The sequence below is a fragment of the Canis lupus genome, chromosome 1 (assembly GCF_003254725.2).
Source record: "Canis lupus dingo isolate Sandy chromosome 1, ASM325472v2, whole genome shotgun sequence".
Taxonomy (NCBI): Eukaryota; Metazoa; Chordata; class Mammalia; order Carnivora; family Canidae; genus Canis; species Canis lupus.
This window is the reverse complement of record NC_064243.1, coordinates 31,738,496-31,754,957: the sequence shown is the minus strand read 5'-3', so window position 1 is coordinate 31,754,957 and position 16,462 is coordinate 31,738,496. Positions and strand designations below refer to the sequence as shown.

The 16,462-nt window shown below is 41.4% G+C and overlaps 1 long non-coding RNA gene across 1 annotated transcript; it reads right to left on the bottom strand.

The window, feature by feature from the left end:
• Positions 1-5,919: 5,919 nt before the first annotated feature.
• On the bottom strand, positions 5,920-15,906 carry LOC112644207 (uncharacterized). Its single transcript, XR_003126218.3, has 3 exons — positions 15,583-15,906; positions 14,752-15,027; positions 5,920-7,646 (listed from the first exon to the last, which is right to left on the bottom strand). It is a non-coding gene; the product is annotated as an uncharacterized LOC112644207 (long non-coding RNA).
• Positions 15,907-16,462: the final 556 nt, after the last annotated feature.

Below are 16,462 nucleotides of genomic sequence, written 5' to 3'. Positions count from 1 at the left end.
CACACAGTGTGTCAGCAGGGTAATCCCCCCTATTCAGGAGGCTCTGGTCCATGTTCTGGATGACACTCCGTGGTGGTGCACACTCATTTCAGCTCCCGAGGATTTCCTGACACTGAAAACTCACAGGCTGTTGTCTTTTCCCCTATCCTATAAATGTATAGTTGATTTTTAAATTTTTGTTTTCTAATCACAAAAGTCATGTGTAATCCACACAGCACAGTTTAAAAACATAGAAAAAGAAAAGCCTGAAATTTCACTTCCAATATTAACTTTGTTAATATGTATTTTTCATTATGGTATAACAGTGTCATGCCACAAGCACCGTTTTATAGACTTGTTACTCTGTTCAATTAACTAGAAGGTAGGGATACTAGAGCTCAGGGGCTCATCACCCTCCAGGATGAAGTGACAGAGATTGATTGATTGATAGGGAAATGAATGAATTAGACAACCCCTACATAATCAAGTCTGTTTATACAGATGAGTTAATTTGGGGATTCAGTCTTCTGACTATGAATCTTCACTACAATTCACTACACTTTGTAATCTTAAGAGTGCTTTTGGGTCTGAGAAAACAGTGGGAATTTTTTAGGTTTACCTAATTAAATAGTCATTCATTAATTAATGTCAAAGAGTCATAATCTTATATTTATCTGTAACATTACACACAAAGAAGAAATCAAAAAAAGGTTGTTATATTCTCTGCTGAAATTCAGAGATCCTAAGGATCTATAATATACCTAGAAATACCTGTCTAATAGCTCCATCCATCCGTAAAAGGGAATTAGGTTAGTTTTGTAATCTTGGAGATTGTCACCATGCCTTGGTTGTTTATTCACAAGAAGACCAGGCAATGTGGATAATCAGGCCCAAGGAGGTGACCCAAGTACCGGGTGTGACAGGCCCTGGGGAGCATCTGGCTCTCAGAAAAGGTTCAGCAGGGCAGAGGAGGTGTGGCATCCAAAACATGCAATGTCTCTAATCCTTGTTCAGACAAAGCAACTGAGCATTTTGGGAAAAAAGAACTGTGTTAGAATCATCTCTGTGTTCCCATGGCCTTTCTTAGAGACAAGCATATCATAATAAGCCCAACTGGGAGTTATTGTGTGCCTTTTCTATTCCCTGCTCTGCTCTAAATACGTTACCTCTGTAATTTCATTCAACTCTCACAAAATCCTGATGAGATGGGGAATGCTAACCATATGATAGAGACAGGGACTAAAGCCTTTGGAAATAATTTATCCATGGCCAGTAAGTATGTAATAAGGATCCATTCGTTCATTCATTCCAACATTTATTGACCACCTACCATGTGCCAGGAACTGTCCAGGTGCTGGGGATAGAGCCTTGTTTTCATGAAGCCTTGTTTACATTCTGGGAGTCAAGAAAAGGAAAATAAACAAGGAAGGCAAATAAATACACGTGGTAATTCTTGAGAGTGTTTATTAAGTTCTAGGAAGACCAAAAAAACAAAAACAAAAACAAAAAAACACAACACCATATTGAAGAAGACTGACCAGTAGGAAAGAAGAGGGCTGATCTAGACAGGGTAGTCAGGAAGACTTCTCCCTAGAGGTTAAATTTAGACTAAAATTTGCGTGAAGTTAAAAATCCAGAAATGTGAAGAGAGCAAGCAAGTACAAAGGCCTTGAGGCAGGAACAAGTTTGACCTGTTTAAGAACAGCAGTAGGCAGTGGCCACATTATGTTGATCTTTGCAAACCATGGTAAAGAGTTGAGATTTTATTCTAAGTGTGATGAAAAGGCTTTAGAAGATTTGAAGCAAGAGAAAAGATTATCTGACTTATATTTTTTAGAGATAAAAATCTCCGTCATTCTTATCCTGAAGCTCATGCTCTTAAGTCAATAATGTCTTTCAAAGAGTTGGCATCCAATTATCATAGAATAAAGGAATTACAGTAACAAAGTTCAAGAAGCAGGAATGATCCCAATGGGGGAGAAAAGAATGAGAATCCAAAACAGATGTAGTCCGTGAAGGAAGTCTGCATCACTCAGAGAAACCAAGGGACAGTTTTTAGATGGGCAAGGTTCTCAGAACAGGAACAAAGGGAATATGGCCAATTCAGAAGCCCAGGATTTATGGGGACTGAAAGGAGGCAAAGCCAGGGAAGGAAGCATCAGGATGAGGAACTTGGAGGGCAAAAAAAAAAAAAAAAGAACTCAGGGACTGACAGGAAGTACCATGACCAGCACTTCCTGTTCTCCAGGTAGGATTCACTTCCAGAGAACATTATGTAGAACTTAGATGCTGACCAGCACATTCTGTCTGGTATGGGTGGTGCTGCATCTTTGGGTGACAGGAGGGTGGATTACACTCTGGGGAAATGAGAAAAGACAAGGCAAAGGAAATCAAAAAGGAAGGGAGCTCCAAGTTGAGCAGGATTTTTTTTTTTTTCTTAATTAACCTTCTCTGGTTCTTATTAGTCATCTCCTTTATTTTGTCAAGACATACATTATGTTTGCTTAATAGCCCATCCTGAAATTTTGTGGGATTATTGAGGTCACAACTGTAGGCAAATTGAGTTGTGTGAACTCTGTAAACTTAAGATAATTTTCATAAATCGAAGGAAACTCTTATTCTCTCTTCTTGGTTTTTTCTGCTCTATTCTCCCTTCTCTTTTCTTTGTCCCTCTAACTCTCCCTTCATCTTTCTCTTTGCCCCTTCCTTCCTCTTTTCTTCTTTGTATTTTTGCATATGGATAGGTAAAATAAAATGTGTAAAAGTCTGCAAGGAATCAGCATGAACTTGCACTTTTTGTGAGCTTATCTTTCCGATTTCCTTAAATATGAGAGTAACAATTTATTCTCCAGGCTTCAGGTACATTTCATATTATCCAAATTTTCTAAAAAAAAAAAAAAAAAAAAAAAGCCAAAACAAAAACAAATAAACAATCAAAAAACTGAAAACAATTTCTCCTCGGTGGTTTACCACGTATTTCTGCATCTGCAAGTTCTTTCATTACTGGAATTTAATTCACTTAGACCAGAAAACACGAAATCATTGAAATCAGTTGGGGGTTCCTTCCCTTACTATTTTTTGCATTGACTTGTGTTTCACTTTCCCTTTATTAATGTTTATTTTATGCTCTTTAGTTTGAAGAGCCTTGCCGGAGAATGTGAAAAAGAAGGCAGGAGCGAAGGAGTTCTGCTTTCTGAATGTGTCCCTCTACCCACATTGCACCATCTGCCCCAGGCAACCAGTCTAGTCCTTCCCTGTTCTCTTCTGGGTAGTAAACAAATTTACTCAAAGGAAAAAAGATAAAAGGTAGGAGAGAACAAAAGGTGTGCTACAAAGAGGTGGGGAAGGGGAATGGAATGACACCCCTTGGCGCAGGGTTAGAAGCTGTTTACCCGCTGCCGTCAGGCCCCACGGCCACCTGCCTGCTTCCATATCTGCTGCGGCCTCCCTGCACAGCTCCCGCCAGAAATTATTACGAGGAAATGGGGGTAATATTGCACAGTAGTTGGCTTTATCTGTGAATGCCACAACTGCCATAGAGAGAAATCAGTCTTAATCATCAGCTTTCAAAACGTCGCTCAAACAGTTCCTCCACTTTGCAACCTTCACTCCACAGCACTCAAATCTCCACCTCCACCCCACCCCCGACCTGCGTACACCTCCCCAAAATGCACAGCCTTCTCCGTGCTGCATCTGGACCTTGGTCATGTCTCTGCTATTAGTCTCATCCCATTACAACCTACTATTTTTATGTCTGTCTCTGAGTTGATTGGGATTAGTGTATTCCTTTGCTGGGGTTGTCATAACAAATTACTACAAACTGAGTGGCTTAACCACAGAAACTTATGGTCTCATAGCTCTAGAAGCTGCAAGCCTGAGATCAAGGTGTCAGCAAGGTTGATTCCTTCTGAAGGCTGTGAGAAAGAATCTGTTCCATGTCTTTCTTCTAGCTTCTCCTGGCTTGCTGGCAATCTGCTTCACCCCACCTCTGCCTTCATGTTCATGTGTCACTCTCCCCGTATGCATGTCTGTCTTTCCGTATGGCATTCCTGGTGTAAGGAATGGGTTTGGGAGCTCCCCAGGATGACCTCATTTTAACTAATTACATCTGCAACGACCCTATCTCCAAATAGGATACTGAAGGTTAGGACTTCAACGTATGAATTTGCGGGGAGCACAATTCAAGTCATAACAATCAGGCTCCATGATTTATTCTTTACATACCTGATACCTAGCACAGCACCAGGTGTTTGCCTGAGGTCCAGGACCTTCAATAATGTATGTTTAATTGGCTTAAATATCTTCGTCACTTTTGGTGTCATTGTCAGCCAAATTGAACATGGGATCTACATTTTTTTTTTTCTGAAAGGCAGAACCATCAGGAAGCCCAAAAAATCTCTGGGATTTTTTTTTAATTTAATTTGTTTATTTAGAGAGAGAGAGAGAGACGCAGAGACACAGGCAGACTCCATGCAGGGAGCCTGACGTGGGACTCTATCCCGGGACCCCAGGATCACACCCCGGGCTGCAGGCGGCGCTAAACCGCTGCGCCACCTGGTATTTTTAAGAGAATGGGTCCTCCTGATCTCCAGAGACATCAGAGGCTTGGATAATAACATTCCCCTCAGTCCTCATGCAAGAGGACTGCATGTGACAATGTACCGTGAGCCCTTTATCTGGCACATAGAGGTGATCAACCCTTTGCCTGGCTCCTATGACTTAACAAATAAAGAATGAGGCTTTTGAAGCCTGCAGACCACATTCATTCTGCAGATACCTGCAAAGACAGATCTTCACTCCTCCTTCATTTCATCTTGTCTTCTATAAGAATCCAAAAACAATGAGATCAGAGATGAACAGGACACAGGGCTTTCTTAAAGAGAAATGTCTGATGGGGAAATAAAATGGTCTGGTGGGGAAACAGAATGTGGCAGGTCTGGTGGGGAAACAGAATGTGGCAAATCTAGCAGTGTGAGGCCAGGGTGTAATGGGAAGTCAGAGGCCATGAAGATTAGGGTGGTTCTTCAAAAAAGAATAACAGTGAGCCAGGTGAGGAGATGGACAAAGATCTTTCCAAGCAGCGGGCATAGCTTTACAAAATCCAAAGGTCTGAGAGCAGCAAGGACTACCACAAGGCTGTCAAGTTGCCATCCTAGGAATCTGGGGTCAGGAATCAGATCAAGAGCATCAGGCAAGCCATGTTAAGGAGGCAGTGACTGAAGGGATCTAAGCACTGAACTAGCATCACTAGGTTTGCAATCTGGAAAGACTGCTGAACACAAGGATTGACTAGAGGAGGTCTGTGGGGATCCAAGAATATGGATTGGGAACCCAGGACATATTCCAAAAGAGAAATAATCACAGGGACATGAACTAAAGGTGAACAGTGGTGGGAAAAGAATTAGGAAGAGGTTGTGGTCACTTCCTATGTCCACCCAAGTCCATTGTCATCCTCAGTAACACTTTGCGTACATCCCCTATAGATGCACTTGGGCTTGAATGCCCATATGTCCCCTTCCCACCTGTGCTTCTCCTATAGAGACACCACTTGACCCCTGGGGGGGTGGGAGGGGCTTTGCCCAGAGGCATGAGGAGCTCAAAGTGACTACAAATTTACTCTCTGCACACAACGCCCCCCACCTCGAAAACCACTAACCCTTCAAATCCCACAGTCCTCAGCCAGTGATTACAAAAAACAAAACATAAAAGCCTAGTCGCTTTGATTCCACTTGGGACAAATTCCAAGGCATAATTTAAGCTTCAAAGTTCTCCCTGGCACCAGCTGAAACCATGCCATTCCCTGTCTTTACTTCCCTTATTCCCGTACCTGCTTCTCCTGGAAGAACTTCCTTAATAAATTACTCACATATGACTCTTCCCTCTGAGATGTCCTTCTGGTGAACTTGTCCTAAGACAGAAGATTTGAAAGCTATTGGGGGGGGGGGGGGGAAGGTAACGTACAGAGCTTGGCAAGTGGTTGGATGTAAGAAACTCTGATCTGAACTAGAAGAGAAACATTCAGTGCAGCACAATGCGTTTTTACAAACATGTACTTGGGAATGAAAAGGACAAATGCTATGGAGGTAGAAGGTTAATTTTACACATTTAGTTTTTATTCTTCCATTAACTCTCTGTGGGGGAGAAAAAAAAAGGCTTTTGATCATTAAATGGCTCAGGCTTTGTTACTCTGAATTTAGGGCACTGAATCGGGTTATGAAAGGTTATTAAATCCATAACCCTTTAGTAGGATTTCAATGTCATTACCTTTGTATCCAGGAGAGGAGAAAGATGCCAGATTTCTGCCAGCCCCGCTACTGCTCCCTGTTTCTCCTCCCCATCCCATGGTCACTGGCTTTCTCCAGATGCCTCATAGGCTTCATGTCCCCAGGAGTGGGCTCTGCACAATGTTCTGCACTGACTGTTCTCATACTGCCTACCCTTGCCCTACCTTTAATTCTGAGCAAGGTACTTTCTCTTCTTTCTTTCTTTTTTTCTTCCCCCTTTTTAAATTTGTGAAGGGATGAATGTGGAATGTGTGCTGCATCCTGTGAAGTCTGAGCCATCAGGAAGTATGACTAGGCAACCTTGAGAAGGGTTTCTGGTGTTACTTGTAGATTAAGCTCTATGTTCTGTAAATGTATCTTAAGCATAAGTAAAGTTTGCTACTGCAATCAAAGAAAATTTCCAACAAAGGTAATCTCATACAAATGTAATGCCAAGTATGATACGTATTACGTTGCTGGGTGTGAGTAAACCAGAAGCAGCTCACATAAATGTCTCTTAATATCTAATTATTGAATAGGCAAAGTAAATATGTTGTTTTTAAGCTTCTTTTAGAGAGGCTGTAGCCAGCATTCAGGTGAATCAACAGCTTTCCAATCACACACAGGATTTAACAAAGCTCCCAGATTTTACCTCCTGGTAGTTATCACATAGCTACATTTGAGGGCTTACTTTATATCAAACACTGTGCAAGGTGCTAGAGACACATGGAAAATGGCACCATGGTGTCCATCGTGAATATGGAGGCACCCTGTGAGAGCTCCATTTGGTTTTAGGGGCAAGGAGAGGCATCCCGTGAAGACAAAACACCACCCTTTCTCCTTGTGTTCCCATGTTAAGACCTGTCCCAGGAGAGGCACTACAAAAACAAGTGAGTCCAAGACCCAAACTTTTAATACTTGTCCCCTACATTAGTTATCCTTTGGCCAAAAGGTAAGGAGAGTGACATAGACCTCACGTACACTCATCCCTTTGAGACAGAAAGATTGAGAAAATTGCACTCAGTTAAGTAACTAATGAGTTAAGTAATTTAATTGCTAGTAGGTGGATGTTAACTTGAAGATTCATATACCATTTTTGGCTCAGTGCTTGTGCCACGAGGTCTTCATTCATCATCCTGGTGAAGTCACCGGGACCCAGAACATTGCCCAGAATGCAGCCAGCACAGATGAATGGATCGTCAGCGCCTCTCCTGCAGGGACAATTCACGTTTACCAAGTTCACAAGGTAGATATATAAACCTGAAGGCAATTTATTAATTATGTGGAATGAGCAATGACCATCACAGGAACTGAAAGTCTTCAAGTCCACACCGCTAGTATGTCTCTTGTGGTGGGCTTACCTCTTCGGAAAACCAAGTTGCACTGCAACATTTGCCTGGGGCCCTGGGAAGCAGAACAAGGAGAGTTAAACAAGCAAATACTTCATGGCATTAGACTGAAATGGCCAGATGTAACCATGTAACCATCGCTCAGAACAGAGAGGCCTGTTAGCTCAGGTTCCCTCTCCCTAGATGCATGCTACTTGGGTGTGTTGAGCCCCTGGCAAGTCAGCATCCAAGACTCTTTTCTTTTTTTCCTCAATGTTTTCATGACTAACCAATGCTTTTGTCTTTTTTTAAAAAAATAATACATTATATCTGTTATCAATCAAATCTTATAAGTGTAGGAACCACACTTTTTTAAAGAAATTCTCATTCTCAGTTTTTATCATTTTTTTTATTTTAAAAGTAAAATCTCTAACAATTTTACTTCCCTCTTAGAGAAAGCCCTTCCAAGCTCATAGAGAAAGCTTTATGTAAACCCCTATGCATGGACAACAGTATGCATTTTAACATGATTGGTGAACAGAAAGAGGATGAGAAGCAGAATATTAAGACCAAATAATTTTTCCTGGGAAACCAAGAATTCAACCCTAGTAGAATATATCTATATTGTATAGCACATTAATTGACTCATTCTTCCATTCCAAAAGCATTTAGTGAATATTTACCATTGGCTTGCTATGTTCTAGAAAGAGGGAAATAGTATTGAACCAGATTGACAAAGTGGCTGCCTCCACAGACCTTCAATTCAAGTGAGAGGCTGAGGGACGGACCACAAACAAAATAGAAAATAAAGGAAAATAGCAGGTGGAAAAGAAAATAGTGGCCAGTGTTCTGATAAAAATAAAACATGTCTTACACGGCGACTGCGTAATGGTGATCAGAAAACCTCACAAGGTAATGACATATAAACTAAGACCTACAGAACAAGAAGGAAATAGCTACATGTCAATCTGGGAGAAGAGCTTTCCACAGAAACGATACATCTGGTATAAGGCACACATCTAGCTTTATGCAACACCTCTCATTAATGTGACTTTCACAAAGAATTCTGTGGGCAGCAGTTGCATTGCAGATATTCTCTAGAACATTGAGAAGAGAAAGCCTAAATGGTTCCAGGATATCGTCTGTAAACTTCTTACTATTGAGACAGAACAATTTTCTCACTTAATTCACCCAACTCTTCTCTGCGTGGTAGATGATTAAGACAAGAAAAGATTACTGCCCACGGTTTGGCTGCTTTCCTATGGCTCAAGCTCTCCTTCCCCCACCAAGAGCCTTTAAAACTTGACCTGATGCCAGCACAATTCTAAAGCCTCTACGTTAAAGCAGCAATATTGACCATCAGTACTCTTACAGATGCACTGAATTTTCTGAGTAAGGAGAGGCTTGCTCTGTTAGATGAGAATTCTCTTTCTCCTTGTGATGGCACCAGAAAGATTGCAAATGCCACCAAGTTTAGGTGCCCTCCTTTTAATAATCTTTCTTTAGCTTCTAGCTCTTGATTTACAAATAACCAAGGTCATGTTTTGGTCCCGTTTTTCACGTAAGATTGTAGCAGACAAGAAAGGAAGCAAACACCAGGAAGAAAACGTAGCTGCATTTTTTGGTACCCTGACTTTTTTGTGTAAACGATATTTAGAACTGAGCTCAAAGCAGCCCTCATGAGGGACTGGGAGTAAGCATTTTGTCGTGGTCTGTCCACATGGTAACAATGTCTGAGCTTGTGGTTTGTGGGTTTCCTTTGGCATATTCTGTCCCTCTAGATACTTTGCTGTTGTTTCCTAATTTAAAACTCACCATTTTGAAATGCTCTATGTTTTATAGGAAAATCCCCAAAACATTCTAGTTTAATAGCAATTTGTTTTCAAAACATGCAAACTCATGGTTTAGGAGCTTACTTCACAACATCCAACATCATGTCACTTAGAGTGAGGGTTTAGGACATTATTCCCCAAATGCATTCCTGTTGTATTTGTGTGATGGAATTCACCTTACCCAAACATCTCCAAGGGTCTCCATAAGTGATAATCTAAAGGGAATTAGCCATCACCATTAGGATGAGAAAAACATTATAAAACCAGATACCAGGCCATAGATTTCCAAGTCTTCCCCTACCCTCACCTTTCACTCTTACATAACAAGATATAACTTTGTTTACTCTGCATTACAATTTCAGCTGTAGCAAACTGAAATTTTACTAGGACCACACTTGCATTTCCTTCCGTTATATAAGGCATCCTTCTCTACTTTTGTACCTCTCTGACTTCTCCTTTGACAGCTAAGACTGTGGTAAGCAGGGGCAGAGAGTTTCTAAACCAACTCTGTAGTGCTTAGGGCTGGACTTTCTATAAGAAGTAACGATGGTTTGAATATTCTTTCCCAAGAACTGCAGAGGAAGTTCCTAATGCTTTTTGCATAATGTAGATAATCAGATAGGTCACCTCAGTCAAATAACTCCATTATATATTTAGCAATTAAATAAAAACAGTTAAACCTAAAAATCTCCAAACATATATTCTCTATTGGTCTTTATCTGAATCTTCAACAACTGTTTTATAAAAGATCCAGATTTTCTGCATGAGGTATAGATACAAAGATTTCAACATTAGAGAATTTTGAAAGTCATGACAGAATTTTTAATGAAATGTATAAAATTAATATCCAACTTAAATAAGTAGACATCAACTTAGAGCATCAACATAGCTTTGTTATCTCCACTTGAGAATTTTTTTTAAGATTTTATTTATTTATTCATGAGAGACACAGAGAGAGAGAGAGGCAGAGACATAGGCAGAGGGAGAAGTAGGCTCCTCACAGGGAGCCAGATGTGGGACTCCATCCCCGAACTGCTGAGCCACCCAGGTGTCAATTCCACTTGAGAAATTTTAAAACTATTTGGGGATATTGCATTTACTTTGCTTTGAGTGGTTTACTAAGACCTTGGGCAAGTAAATTTCCTTCAGAATATCTCAGCTTATTTCCATTTGTGAAACAGGAATGGGAACAGCCCTAAACAGATCTGTCCATAAGATTCTGAAATTGCTTCAAATGGAGTTATGTAAGAAGGAAGAGTCTCTGTTGTTTTTATTGAGTGATTTCAGAAAAGCACTCTTGATGACCACAGTTCAATCTCCTATCAGATACTAGAAAATACTGCCAACACAACTGGGTGTTGAGCCCCAGTTTGGGTAGGTTTATCTCCCTAGCTACTAGTTTATTAGCATACTACTTAGAAAAGCTCATCAACTCTTTCAAAAGGAGTGATATATTGAATGGAAATTAAGTAACCCATGTGAGTATGATAGAGCACCTCACTGAATTAAAAAAAAAAACAACAAAACAAAACACTGGGCAGCTTGTGCCTGATTCTATGTTCTTGCCTTTGATCTCAAGCTATCTGCTATGGTTCCTGACTGAACTCTACTCTATATCTCAAGTATTTAGTTCCTCCCCTCAGAATGCTTCAAAATGCCTACATGTGTGCAGCCTCTTGATCTACCAGCCCTCTCATGATGCTGCCTTTTAGAGTTCACTCCCCCCCACCCAGAAATTTGACAAACAACTCAAATTGTGGATCAGAAGTGTTAGTTGTCTTGGTGTTTTGTTTTGTTTTGTTTTTTAATTTGACTGATGAAGGGGCGCCTGGATGTCTCAGTGGTTGAGTGTCTGCCTTTGGCTCAGGTCATGATCCCAGGGTCCTGGGATCAAGTTCCACATCGGGCTCCCTGCATGGAGCTTGCTTCTCCCTCTGCCTGTGTACCTGCCTCTCTCTCTTTGTGTATCTCATGAATAAATTAATAAAATCTTTATAAAAATAATTTGATGTTGGGATCCCTGGGTGGCGCAGCGGTTTGGCGCCTGCCTTTGGCCCAGGGCGCGATCCTGGAGACCCGGGATCGAATCCCACGTCAGGCTCCTGGTGCATGGAGCCTGCTTCTCCCTCTGCCTGTGTCTCTGCCTCTCTCTCTCTCTCTCTCTGTATGTGACTATCATAAATAAATAAAAAATTAAAAAAAAATAATAATTTGATGTTTATTCCAATTAATACAGTTCAATACATTATTGTGCTCTCAGAATGTATGCATTTCCCACATATTAACAAATACCGAAAGAGCATCTACCACATGCTAGGAAATACATGTAACATTTTATATCTTTCATGTGGGGTTTATCTTATTCTGTCTTATCCATTAAGTATTAAAGTAGCCAGAATGCCAAAATGACAATGACCCATACTCTTGCATAGCCCCTTCTCCTTGAGTTTGAATAAGATGTATGAATATGGCAGGATACACTTCCTATGCTTAGGTCATATTCTATGTCACAGTTGACCTTATCTGACCTCCTCAGTGAGACCATTAAAGGGACAGTTGAAAGGGATTTGAAATGTGAGAAAGATTTGACCCAAGGATGGATCCTCTGAGTCTGGCTTTGAAGGTGGAGGGGGATGCATGGCAAGGATCTGAGAGTGCGCTTTATTGCTGAGTGGCCTTTATTGCTTGCAGCCAGCAAGAAAAGAGGGACTCTGTCCTACAACTGGCTGGAACTGAGTGAACTTGGAAGAAGACTCCAAGCCTCCAGATAAGAACTCAGTTCAGCCAGCACCTGGAGTATGAGACCCTGATAGAGAATATGGTTGAGCCACATGACTGCTGAATTACAGAACTGTGAGCTGATAAATGGCTGTTGTTTTCAGCTGCAAGGTTCATGGGTAATTCGTTACACAACAATAGAAAATTAATATAAGCTAGACTGTAAACTATTCTAAAGCCAAGGTTTTATATACTTCTATATATCTCCTAGATATCTTTTGGAAATAAACGCTCTAGGGTAACAGTGAGAACCACTTCCTATGTTTCTTTAACCATTTTATATATAAAGCACTTAAAAGTCCTACTAGTATAGAATCATTCCTTTTAGACCTAGATTCTTACTCTGGTTTCAGAGACACATGGATCAACTTTTTCAAGAACAAAAGGAAAGGTCTTTAGTGTTTCCAAGCAATGCATTTAAAAAAAGAGAGAGAGAGGTAAGAGGCAAGGAATTGGAGGGTTTTCTGAAACTTGTATTTCTTCCCCATGATTGTTTTGTTTCTCCTGCCAGTTGTGACATTATATAGGAGGAACACTAACAGAGTTTTCAAAGACTCGGGAGTTAATTGGACATAAGAGTTCGCCAACTGGAAGTTAGCCAGGAACAAAGAGGGGGAAGAACATTCCAAAGAAAAGGGATATTTTGTGAAATATCTGGAGAAGGAAAAACGCAGACCTGTTCCAGAGCTCTCAGTATTTCAGTATGATTCAAATCTAGTGTAAAAGGGGAGAGGGCAAGTTCTACAACATCAGATATAAATAGGAAGCAGGAGACTTTGACTCTCCTCTGGCTCTAAGACCATCTTCTAGAGCTCTCCAAAGTCCAAGAAGGTATCTACTCTGGTGTTAGGTAAGAGCTAAAGACCCTGAGTGGATGATGAGTGCAGGAGTTGCTTGGGCTTTTGGTGACCTCATGAGAATGAGAATGTCTTTCTTGGGCCCAAACAGCACTGATCAAAACCCCAGTGAACCATTCCCAAGTGAAGCCCTACCATGAGTGCCTTTTATTCTTGGCAAATGGCAGGAAATAAATAGATTTGGATTCCCATGATCTGCCAGGAGGTCAAGAGCAGTAATGGGTTTCAAGGTTCCCTAACCTTAGAAGAGTAAGAACATAGTAGGAACACAGAGAACTTTCTTTGTGTCCAACTAAATTACCTATCAATTCTATTGGATGAAGACATCAGAAAAGAGTCCATAGATGCTTGACTAGTTAACTTATACTCACTTCTTCCTTATAAATTCTTCTAAATTAGGGACATCTGGGTGGCTCAGCAGTTGAGCGTCTGCCTTCGGCTCAGGTCATGATCCCAAGGTCTGGGATCGAGTCCGCCATCGGGCTCCCTGTGAGGAGCCTGCTTCTCCTTCTGCCTGCGTCTCTGCCTCTGTGTGTGTGTGTGTGTGTGTGTGTCTCATGAATAAATAAATACATCTTTTTAAAAAATTATAAATTCTTCTTAATTAGCCCATCATGTATTTACCTAGTCATGTAGAATAGTGTTAGCATTTCCATTTTTCCTAAGGAAAACCTACAATTTTCCTGAAGAATAACTCTTATTTCTATGTTTACTGCAAAAGATAGTGATATTTCTTACAAGTTGATATTTTCAAGGGCAATTAAACTACTCTTATCCATCACAGAAAGAAGCAGATTTTTTTTCCTGTGGTTTTGATTCCTGAATAAGGTTTTGCTCCTTTCTATCATAATGTGGAACGGGGCTGGGGAGGATGGAGTTAAGGTGGGTCAGGTGCAAGGGAGGCAAAGCGTGGAAGAAAAAGTAGCTTTCTCTCCTGAGAGGGCTTTGACATGGAAATGTGCCTCCCGAAGATAATGGGGAAAGGAGGAGCCCTGCTGGTGCCTGGGTAGAGGAAGAGCCCAAAAAAACAAAGGCCATATACTCCCTAAAACAAACAATAAGAATCAAAGAATTCACTGTTGTGCTCCTCACAACCTCCTCAGAGGAGAGAGAAGGTGACAGGGCACTTGCTCAGCACTGAGTCCTTCAGAAAAGATATTTGAGGCTACACTCTCAGATGACAGCATCTCGCACACAATTGGCACAGTGGAAAGCTTAGGTAAGTTGGATTTCTTACTTTTCACATTCAGATTGTGAATAAAGGGGGCCCTGAGAGGCGAAAAATAGACTTCTGTTATTTTATCAATGGTTAATCAGTGAAATTCTAGAAAGAGTTTCCCACACTTCGTTCCACCCCACTTAGGATTTTCTGGCTTTGACCGGCTCCTTGTCACTGTTGTTTAAATTATACTGTGGCCTGCCGTTTCTTTCCTTCTTCAGAAGGGGCCCAAATAATGTCAGTTGATGAGCAAACACGGGAACCTGCCTGAAATTTCCTCACCTTCTCTTGTGTAAGTATAACTGTTACTTTTGTTGTCAGTTTAAAAGTCAGCTTTGCAGAGAAAAAATTATCACAGCTGGTACATAGGCCATTGGTCATGGAAGGCCGAAGAGGCCAAAAGCCTGGAAGCTGACTAATCCTGTGATATTTTTGATGGAAAGTGGTTAGGATAGAACATGACATATACAAAGGACAGATTCTTCTAGCACTCACCCTCCACACCCCGACTTAGCACTTCTACTGAAATTATAGGCACCATTGTAGGGAACGGGATTTTTCTTCAAGTTTTAGAAGTCCAGTCCATTTCCTCTTCCTCCTAAAAGGCATGTTGGCAGAAAGTTGGGGGAGGGGTGGCCTGTGCAGGAAGCTGCTTGGCACAACCAAGTGCGAGGAGATGGGGGTATCGCTCCAACTTCTCCTTTTCTGGATTGTTCAGTCTCTCACACTCCAGGATCCTTCCCAGGGGAGAAGATGGCTACTCCATGCTTTCTGTGCAAAAAAAATGAAGGGACCACAATAGAAGGCAACAGGGAAATGGAGACTGTATTATTTGCCAGATCTCTTCACATTAAACCAATTTCTAAGGGATATCTGGGGAGGCTCTAACCACTCAGCTGCTGTGGAATTTTGGGATAGTCTTCTTTATTTTGAAAACTAAAAATGATTTTCATAGATAGAAAAACATAGATACATGCACACACTTTTTTTATAGGTAGCAAACCCCATATTTACTCCCCAGCAGAGATGACCAGGGTCGAATTTGGTTAAACTTCCCAGTGTGCATGTGTGATGTATATGGTTGATTTGGTTTGGCTCACAAATAGAGATCATACTTTACACGATGTTTGTTACATGCTTTTGCACTTATCAGCATTTCGTGAAGATTTTCTTGCCAGTAAATATTCTTCTATATTTATTTTTAAAGGTTGCATGTGAATTAATCTCTTTCTGATGCTAGATAACCCCTCCTCAGCAGAGTTGAGAGGAACGCATCAGCAGCATGTCTAAAATCCCATAATTGCTTTGCGTCTGTCATTGACTCACCTGAGTCAAGAGAGCATTCAGGGTGAGCCCTGAGGCAAGTCCCTGCTCCTTCAATCTCATCCCCTGTCTCAGGTGGGAAAGGAGGCAGCCAGGTGTCTGTTGTGGAGGAGGGGTCCCTGCAATGGGAAGGCCAAAGAGTGCCCAGAGAAAGGGCTCAAGAGATGTGAACCATCAGAACATCCCACACTCTTGTTCTTCTCTGAGAGGTGCGTTGGTCATTTTGCCATCCCACTGACACCTATGATTCCTTTCCTACGTCTTGGATTATTTTTTTAATTGTTTTGAGATTTTATTTATTTATTCATTTATGATAGACAAAGAGAGAGAGAGAGAGAGAGAGAGGAGGCAGAGACACAGGCAGAGGGAGAGAGTAGGCTCCATGCAGGGAGCCCCACATGGGACTCGATCCCGGGTCTCCAGGATCACGCCCTGGGCGAAGGCAGGCGCTGAACTGCTGAGCCACCCAGGGATTCCCTTGGATTATTATTAAGGCCCAAAATAGATCAAGAGAAACATTTTACAGTTAGATGTTGACTGCAGATGTCTCCGTTATCATGACCTTCATATTTTCAGTGTGGTCTAGACCACAGATAAGTCCACTTCAGAATATACAGGAAACAGTGAAGAAGAATTGCTTATCTCTCCCTATTTTCCTCTTTTCCTGGTCCTGAACGAGGAGAGCTGCTTTTCACCACTGTTCACTCTTGTCGGTCTCAATTTGCCTTATGCCTTTTTCCCAAGGTCTCAAAGCAGCATGCAGGGCAACCCAAGAAGGCCTTCTCCAGCTCTCCCCACAGCTCCTGGATGACAGCTTAGCAGCAATGATTTAGGCAGTGGAGGTAGAGCAGAGGGAAAAAAGAAAGACAGGGCAGGGGTTGAG